The following is a 10529-nucleotide window of genomic DNA, read 5'->3' as shown; positions in this document are numbered from 1 at the left end:
GTGAAGAAGCTAAATGAGGCAGCTAGCTCTTTCAGAAGTGAGCTTCTCTAGAGTTAGATATCCAGCCTGTAGTTTTCAGCAGGACGTGTTTAACAGCTTCACCCACTCTCCAGAAGTTTCTCCAACAACACCATCATTTCTTCTCCATATAACTAGAGCTAGCTCTCCATCTGCTGCTGGAGTCTCTCTGAAGAAATGACTCTGTCTTTGTCAGGATTGTGGAGCTCCAGCTGACTACGTCCTTTCTTCTGCTGCTGCTAAGATGAGCTAACTTAGCTGTGAGTAAATGATCTTTCTAGAAAGCTTCGTTCAGCTCAGGATAAAGTCAGCTTTAGAGGGAATAACTACCTTTATCGTCTCGATGCAGCAAACACTGATGATCACATCTGCAAAGTTCTTGTTATTGATCCAGAAGAAGCGTTTCCAGAGTCTCAAAGAGCAAATTCTAGAAGAGAGAGACGAGCTTGTTCACCTTCATTTCTAGAAACTCCTCTGTCCTGGATGTCCCACCCTCACGGTTTGCTGTGACAGCGAGCGCATGGCCTGTCAGCTGTGCGCGGTCACGTGGAAGAGGGGCGTGGTCCAGGCTCACCCGCGGATGGAGAGTCATCCAGTGTCTGTGTTGAACGGTGCACGAGAGCGGGATCCCCTTCCTCGCCTCCCGCCGCACCTCCTCTCTTCTCTCCTGCACTCACGGAGACTGAGTAACGAGGATCCTGGGTCTGGGCGGATCAACCAGCCCCCCAGCTTTTGCCTTCCAAAGCGTGCCACCGGAAGTGAGCTTCTGAGGCATGAGAGGACCATTTGAGGAAAAGCTGTCCTTCACTTCTTCATTTCGGGGTGTCCTCTAACCAATAATAAAGGTATTCTCCGAGCCGTTTTGATGAAGACACGGCCCATGTTCTCTTCTACAAAGAATGGACCAGTCTGTCATTGGATCCACAAGTTTAACAATCTCTTCACAGCTTAAAAATGACCGTTTTTCCACAACAAAGAAAGAGCTGATCAAACTGCGACCCAGTTTACGTGCTGTAATGTTTGGAGAAGAAGCTCCTCATAATCCAGAAGCACAGAGCCATTTTTCTCAGAGTGGTCTGACAGGCTTGTGTGTCTCTTGTTAATCTTGGTGAAAATCTACTACTAATAATACACTGTATAAACGATTCTTCATCATGTTGATTCTGTTGGACTTTAGGACAGCAAGATTGTTTTCTGTGTTTTTCCTTGAAAGTTTATTCAGCACATCTGTAAAACAGCTGTTGATGAAGCAAGTCATAAATACAATGATGCAGCAGATGTGTGATTTTGTTCATTTTACACTATATTGCCAAAAGTATTCACTCACCCATCCAAATCACTGAATTCAGGTGTTCCAATCAATTCCATGACCACAGGTGTATAAAACCAAGCACCTAGGCATGCAGACTTCTCCTAAAACATTTGTGAAAGAATAAGTTGATCTCAGGAGTTCAGTGAATTCCAGCGTGGAACCGTGATAGTCAAGTCGAGTCAAATTTATTTGTATAGCTTTTTACAAATGTTGTTGTTACAAAGCAGCTTTACACAATCAGTAATTAGTAAAAGACAGAAAAAAGAAAACTAAAGAACATAAAAAGACATGACAAATCTAAGACCCCCAGTGAGCAAGACAACGGCGACAGAGGCAAGAAAAAACTCCCTCAGAGCTGGAGGAAAAATCCTTGGGAGGAACCAGGACTCACAATGGCGACCCATCCTCCTCTGCTCAGAACTATTTATAGATTATTGATAAAAGTTACCAAACCATCTAAACTGTTAAACTGCTCTGGTGTGCAACATTGTCATAATCATAATATAATAATCATGGTGTAGTAGAAGTTAGTATAGTCATGGCAGTGATGATAAGAGTAATGAGAGTAATGATAGTTAATAGTGGTAATAATAATAATAGTGGCAGACAGTTATGAGTCTGTTAAGGTTTTAAGATGGTCATTAGGCAGGTAGCAGTGGTAGGAGGGTGTGCTGCTGGTCTGGTATGGGTGGTGGTGGGGAGAACGGGCCTGCTGGTTGGATTGGTAGTTGGCAGCTGGTCTGACGCAGGTAGAGGGGATCCAAGCGGGCAGTCTTCCAGCAGGTCAGGCTGGCTGGACATTTACTCTGAAAAGGTAAAGAGACACAGTTAGTTATGAATGGATTTATAGAGAGTAGAGAATGTTGAGCAGTATCAGAGTCAGAGTGTGCCTGACGACTCTGGCATACTGACCATAAGAGCCTAATTAAAAGAAAAGAACCAGAAGGTAACACAGACATGGGAACACCCTGAAACGCTAGCGTCCATCTGCTCCACCATCCACAAACCTGAGTGATCGGGTACAAGAAGTGAGATGACAGCTCCAGCATATCAGAGTACTACAATTTCCTGGCTGCAGCTTTTTGAACTAGTAGAAGTTTATTGAGGTTCCTGCTGGAACAACCTGAAAAAAATGCATTAAAGCAATCTAGTCTTGAGGTAATAAAAGTGTGTACTAGCTTTTCTGCATCCTGTAGAGATGAGGAATTTCCTTGTTTGGCAATGTTCCCAAGATATAGAAAGGCTGTCCTACTAATATCAGCTATATGTTGCTCAAATGATAAATCTGAATCAAATATGACACCAAGATTTTTAGCTGCTAGACCAGGAATAACGGAAGCATCAGCCAAGTCTAACATTAAGTCTGATAGTTTATTTCTAGTGTCTTTTGGACCTAAAAGGAGAACCTCGGTTTTGTTACTTTTAAGATGAAGGAAGTTATGTGACATCCAGAATTTTATATCCGTTACACAGTCCTCCATTTTCCTTAATCTAAATTTATCAGCAGATTTGGCTCATATATAGAGCAGTGTGTCATATACATAACAATGGAAGTTAATATCATGTCTGCTTATAACTGAGCCCAGTGGTAACATGTATAATGTAAATAATAGCGGCCCTAAAATAGAGCCTTGTGGAACTCCATATCTTACTTTTGTGTAATTTGAAGATAAATCTTTTATCTTTACGAACTAATAGCGTTTAGTTAGCTATGATTTAAACCATGTTAGGGCTGTTCCTGTGATTCCAACCATTTTCTCTAATCTTTCTAGTAGAATAGTGTGATCTTTTGTATAAAAGGCTGCACTGAGGTCGAGTAGGGCTAATAAAGATACGTAGCCTTGATCAGAGGAAGAAAGAGATCGTTTGTAATCTTCACTCAAGATTTGGTTTCTTGATTAAAGGTTTTATGACTGCTAATTTAAGGGGTACATTTTGGGTACATGCCCTAAGCTAAGGGATGAATTTACTATTGCTAAAAGAGGTCTGAATATAATTGGGAGTATTTCATTTAGTATTTTTGAGGGCTTTCGGTCGGTATACAATTTGCTAAGGAAATATTTTTCTCTAGTTCTGGCTGTGGAAGTGGGTAGAAGGCTTCCAGCATTTGTTCTACAACTAAGTTATGTTCTAAAACAGTTACACTGTCATGGCGTGTACGGCCAGACAAGACAGGATAAATACTTGCAGAGATGGAACTAAGCAAGGTGTTTATTAGAACACAAAAAGGTGTACAAAGCAAGGTTGATAAACAGGGTGCAGGAATCTAAGGGTTAAAACTAGAACACAAACATAAGGTGACAAACAAAGTGGCGAACACAACAAACCTGGGACTGGGAGGAGCAGGTAGAGACAGGGATTGAGCCGGGCGTACTAAGGATGTGCTAAAGAGAAGGGGTAAACAGAAACCACAAGCCTCGCTTGGGACACAGGGGAAACTAACTGAAAACTAGAGCCAAGGGGCATGAGCAGGAAGCAAAACAACACACTTTACCTCCAGAACCAGACTGGGATATCTCTTGAACCAGATTAGACCTCTAGCATACATGAACACGCCACCAACGTGTGGAGAAATGTGGAGAGTCAAGGAGAATCAATTCACGGCCGCGAGTAGCAGTCAGTGAGCTGCTTAAATGCTCCCAGTCCCAGGTGCAACACATGAACGTGAATCCAACACAAATTACCGGAATGAACACAAATGAACATTCATTCAACTTTGTGATCCCAGCGGGATCAACAAGGGCCTGACATACACCAGATGACGGCCATGATTTAATAAGGAGGGTTGGATTTGTTGTTAATGTTTTCAATTTTATTATTAAAATAGTCCACAAAAACATTGCTGGTTAAAGAAGTTGGAATCTGGGGTTGAGTATCTGCCTGTGTTTTAGTAAGTATAGAAATCTCACTAAAAAGTACTCTGGGATTGTTTTAGTTATTCTCGATCAGCGAGGCCAAATGCACTGAGCGAGCTTTAATGAGTGGAACACCTCTAGTTTGGTCGTCCGCCATTCACGCTCTAGTTTGTTTTATAGTAGGAGTATGATCACTGTATCGCGGTGCAAGCTTTTTTTGCCATGTCATTTTACATTTAAGTGGTGCCACTTTGTCTAAGGTTGAATAAAGGGTATTTTCTAGACCGTTTGTTAATTTATCTAGCTACGTTTGGTCTGACGGAGTGTAAGCTAAGGTCGAGAGGTTTGGGAAGTTTTCAATAAACTGTACAGCAGTCACTAGGATTATTGCACGCTTTAGACAGTGGCGGGGGGACAAATGAACATTTTGCCTAAGATGTACCTCATAGGAGATTAGATAATGGTCTGATATTAATGAGCTTTGATGTAGAATATTTAGATTATCAATGTTAACTCTCAGGGTCAAGACTAAATCTTGGGTGTGATTGCAGTAATGTGTGGGTCCAGTTACGTTTTGTATGATGCAGACAGAATCTAAGATCGATGCCAACGCCTTTGTTAATGACTCGTCTGCTTTTTCAGAATGAATAATCAAGTCACTATTATAACTTTTTTTTCTAAAAATTCAGATTAGTGCCCTGGAGGCCTATAAATATTAATTAGTGTGAATGCATAGTGTGAGTGCATGACCTCTCCGCAGCTTTTGACAAGGTGGACCACAAGATCCTTCTGTCTATCCTTGCCGGCCTTGGAATTACCGGCTCTGCATGGCGATGGTTTGCATCGTACCTGCAGGGATGCTCATAGCAGGTAACATTGCAGGGGGACACGTCCTCTCCTTGTAGTCTTTCCACTGGCGTTCCACAAGGCTCGGTTCTTGGCCCTCTTCTTTTCTCACTCTATACTAGCTCTCTTGGTAAAGTGATATCCTCTCATGGATTCTCTTACCACTGTCATGCCGATGACACCCAACTCATCCTTTCTTTTCCACCGTCAGACAATCAGGTTTCACAGCATGTCTCGCTGATGTCTCTTCTTGGGTGGCGGCTCACCACCTCAAACTTAACCCCAGCAAGACAGAGCTGCTGTACATCCTGGGAACTGCTGGACTTTAAAACAATCTTGCCATCTCCTTTGAGAACTCGCTGGTCAATCCTTCTACAGATACTCAAAGTCAGTTATCGTTCTCAAGCCATGTTGCAAACATAACTCGGTCATGCAGATTTCTCCTGTACAACATCCGGAGGATTCGACCCTTCCTCTCTAGATAGGCCGCCCAGGTGCTCGTTCAGTCTCTCGTCACTTCAAGACTTGACTACTGCAACTTTCTTCTGGCTGGTCTCCCTCTGCGCACCATCAGGCCCCTGCAACTTATCCAGAATGCAGCAGTACAGGTCGTCTTAAATTCAGCCATGTCACTCCACTGCTGCGTTCTCTTCACTGGCCTCCAACCTTGACGCTGGCCTACAAAGCCAAGAACGGACCAACCCCTCCGTACTTGATGGCAATGGTCAAAAGCCGATCCGCACCAAGAGCCCTTCCAGCTTCAAGTATGGCTCGGCTCGACCCGCCATCCCTCAAAATCCACGGAAGACAAGTGTCCAGGCTTTTTTCTGTCCTGGCACCAAAGTGGTGGAACAAACTTCCCCTGGGTGTCCGAACGGCAGAGTCGCTCACTGTCTTCAAATGCAGCCTGAAGACCCACCTCTTCAGAGAATACTTGGGCGAATAGTAGAGTGGTCACCTTATCTGACTTGTGTTTAGTAGTGTCTAATCTTAGAGGTATATTTAAGGTTATAATTGGGTAAATAGTAAAGCTGTCTGCTAAATGTCTTAAATGTAAATGTAATTCTCAGATGAATAAAATCAAGTGTATTCTGGTTGATTATGTACAAATTTATAACCTGCGGGGGTGGCTTCATTTAGTGCCAAGTATTGATCAGGTCTAATCCAGGTTTCAGTGAGGCAGAAAACATCTAATTTCTGATCACTTATAATTTAATTTACAATGACTGCTTTCGAGGTTGATGATCTAATATTAAGTAGACAGAGCTTTAGGTCTGAGGTGGTGCTGTTATCGTTTGAATACAATAATTGAACACTAATTAAAATTATTAAAACGGACCAGTTTAACTACCTCTTTAATGTTATCCTTAATTACTTCTGACTGCTGCTGCTACATGAAAAACTATTCTCGAATATCTCCTGTTTACCAGGCGCTTAAGGTCACTAATGTCCGGTGCTCTGGCATTTAGTACCAACACTATCATTATCACTAGCTGTGGAAAAAGGGTCCAGACTGAACATGCCACACTTCATACACCCAAAAAGCCCAGCAGCCGTAATCAAGCAGGGACTTACCGCTTGCAGTTGATTTGGGCACTGAAATAAACTTGGTTGTAGGGGTAAACTGCTACTCTGTTTTTATTTAGTTGTTGATAAACCTGTGAGAATAGACTGTAAACTCAATCTAAAAGCAGTCAGTAAGCGTACGATGCAGTAAATGACTGAACAGATATAAAACATAAGTGCTAGAAAGTGGAAAAGCTAAACACAGAGACAGTGATTCCTCCAACGCCGGCTCCACAGTACTGAGACAGGATGCCACCTGTCCAGTCCTGAACATTTCTCACTACTAAATACTCCACAGTCAGCTGTCAGTGCTATTATAACAAAGCGATTTCAGCAGTTTAAACAATTGTACATCATTTTCTATTATTAACTATTAGTTTTTATTGTCACACAGACAGAAGGATGTCTCTATATCCTCCATAACTGTTTCTAAGCACAGAAAGCTACAGTAAATTAGATGACATGTAGCTGAAATGTACACAGAGTAAGGCAGCCGGTCTCTCAGATAAACAGACATGTGGTGGTCTGTTCCCTCAGCTTGCTAACATTACTAGCCGAGCCCTTTTCAGCTTGTGTCTTTCAGCTGGTAAACAGTCCGTCTGTGAAGATGTAGTAAGCTGATATCAAGTGTGGAAAGTGGCTCTGAAAGCTTTATTTCCTTCAGTTTCTACAAGTAGAGAGTAATGAGGACCTTGAACTCGACTCTCTCTGCCGCCATTCTATGGTACTGCATTTATACCTAATGCTAGCTGCACTGCACTGGACAGAGAGACTCCATAGAGAGATGCACCCAGTGTTGACAACTCCTCAGTAAGGAAAGTAGCTATTGGCTGTCCTAAAAGTCGCTAGAAGTCGCGAAATGACGTCGACACTTAATTTGCATAATTGTGTAAATATGTTAGAAAAACAGATGAACTCTGAATAAATGAACTTTTCCTGGTGATTATTATTTTTTTGCCTTTTAAACAGACCATCACTACTCAAAATAATATAATGTCATGACTTTAATGCTTTGTCTAGACCCACATGATATAAATCCTTTTTACATTAATTAAATAAATTAATTTAGTCCTGTGTTGTTAAATGTTAGCATATCAAATTTAATCAAAAGACTGTTATGTGGGGTGGAACTGCTACCCTACGTTCAACCCTCCTCCTTTATCCGGGCTTGGGACCGGCAAAGTGACCTTAAAAGAGACAGTTTGTCAGAGTTACTTAGTTTTGTTTGTTTGTTTGTTTGTTAGTTAGTTAGATTTGAGGTGAGTGAGACTGTGTGAGTTAAATGCAGTGGTTTATTTCGTGTCTCTCTGAAGACGCATTTCTATTTACACCCCGCTCTGAAAACAGGGGGCGGGGTCAGCGGCGGGTTTGGGCATGCGCAGTTCATTTGCAGTGTGGACATGGAGCGGTGTGGGTCTGCTCCGACTGAGAGACTGAGCACTGTGAGTGTTGTGGGACGGGACTCACAGCAGCTTCCGAAAAACTTAATAAACCTGTGTTTTCACCTCAGAGTCTCCAGAAGTCTCCAATGACACCAGAAAAAGCTGTTAGATTTGGCGCTAGTCGTTTAAAAAAGACGCTAGAGGGTCTGAAAAGTCGCTAAGTTTGCAACACGGCCAGTGATTAAGTGGTTAAAGTGGGACAGTGGTGGCTCAGCGGTTAGCGTTCCAGGCTGTTGATAACAGGGTTGTGGGTTTGATACCCTGGCTCGGCAAGCTGCCACTGTTGGGCTCTTGAGCAAGTCCCTTCACCCTCTCTGCTCCCCGGACGCTGCAGCAATGGCTGCCCAGCACTCCGGGCATGTATGCTTACTGTCCACTGTGTGTGTTTCACTGGTGTGTATGTGTGTGTGTTCACTGCACGGATGTATGGGATACATGTGGAAGCCAAATGCCATCGGTGCCGGCATCCATGGTCAATGTTTAATGTTAAAGGGAAACATTTTAGCTAAAGAGGTGAGTTTTCAGCCTAGACTTGAACATTAATCTAAAAGATTATTCCAGAGTTGGGGGGCTATATGAAAAGGCTCTTCCCCCTGCTGTGACTTTCTAAATGTTGAGAACTAGTAAGAAGCCAGCAGCCTGTGATCCAAATAATCGTGATGCTTCATAAGGGTTATTGAGATCTTGTAGGTACTCAGAAGTGAGACCATGTAGGGTTCTGTATGTCAGTAGTAGAATTTTATAATCAATACAGAATTTAACTGGAAGCCAATGCAGTGCTGATAGAACTGGACTGACAGAATCCTGACAATAGTGTGTTGCAATCATCTAGTCTTGAGGTAATAAAAGCATGTACAAATGTTTCTGCATCAGGTAGAGATAAGGAACATCTTAGCTAGACAATGTCCCAAAGATGCACAAAAGCAGTTCTAGTCATTTTAGCTATATGTTGGTCAAATGATAAATCTAAATAAATGATCAAGAATTTTAGCTGATAAACCAGGAATAACAGAGAAATCAGCCAAGTTTAACATTAAGTTTGTTTATTTCTTGCAGCTTTTGGACCTAAAAGGAAAAATTAAATATAAACACATTATATATGCATATGTTTGTATGTATATGTGTATATATGTATGTATATATGTATGTGTGTGTATTTATACATATGTATGAAGAGCCTCTGGGAACTCCATATCTCACTTTTGTATAATGTGAAGATTAATCCTACTGTGAACATAAATCCTAAATTTACAAACTGATAGAGATCAGTTAGATATGTTTTGAACCTCCTGTGATTCCAACCATGTTCTCCAACCTTTCTAGGAGGATAGTGTGATCTATTGTGTCAAAGGCTGTGCTGAGGTCAAGAAGAGCTAATAAGGATACAGAGGTAGGAAGATCGTTTATTTTCACTAGGGCTGTCTCAGTGCTATTAAAAGGGTCTGAATCCAGATTTCTTACCCATGTATGAGCAGAGTTGTTGAGCCAAAGCTTTTTCTAAGACCTTAGACATAAATGCAGTCCTGCTTGACAGCTTAGAAAATGCTGTAGAAATGAAAGGACCTGCCCTCACTTGGTTTAGATGTTATCTGACTGATCACCACCAATGTGTTTATTTATATAATAAATACTCTCTTTACAATTACACACAAGTAAATGATGGTGTTCCTCAGCGGTCAATCCTGGGTTCGTTGGATTACTGTAATGCCCTTTATGTTGAAAGTTCATGCAAATCATGAAAAAAGCTCCAACTAGTTGAGAATGCAGCTGCTAGAGTGCTCAGTAGAGCTAGAAATGTGACCATATTAGTCCTATTCTCTCGTCTCTAAACTGGTTACCAATTACATTCTGCACTGATTATAAAATACTCCTGGCTTGTAAATTGCTAAACGGTTTGGCCCCACAACTGCTTAAACCCTACAACACGTCACATACACTTCGTTTGAAGGATGCTGGCCTTCTGTCTATTCCTTGCTTCTCCAAAATCAACGCTTGGGGAAGAGCTTTCTTTTGTAAAGCCCCCCAACTTTAGAATAAACTTCCTGTTGCTGTTCAGGACTCGGACACCATCTCAGTCTAGATTTAAAACTTACCTTCTTGCTCGAGCTTTTGGATGATCCACCAGTGTACTGTACTGTTTTCCTTGCTGATGTAACCTGTTTTCTTACTAACACTGTTCTGTACGTGTCTGATTACAGGTTTCTGATGAGCACTGCTGTTTTTCTAATCTGCTTCTTTTACTGGCCGTACATTAGTCTATTCAGACTCATAAACACTTCTCAATTTTCTCCTTTCTCCCTTCTCTCCTCCATGTGCTGATCTGCCCCCTGCTGTCTGCGAGTCCATTTGTGGTTGGCTGCTTGTTCCTACCCTTTGCATTCTGTCCTCCTAACCCCTTGTGTTTAACTCACCTTTTTGTTTTCATTCTCTCTCTTTTTCGCATATATTGAAATGCCCAGTTCCATCTGTTCCATCCCAGTACCACCAGTC

This window comes from Salminus brasiliensis, chromosome 3 (assembly GCF_030463535.1).
Source record: "Salminus brasiliensis chromosome 3, fSalBra1.hap2, whole genome shotgun sequence".
In the NCBI taxonomy this organism is placed as follows: Eukaryota; Metazoa; Chordata; class Actinopteri; order Characiformes; family Bryconidae; genus Salminus; species Salminus brasiliensis.
This window is presented reverse-complemented; position numbering follows the sequence as displayed.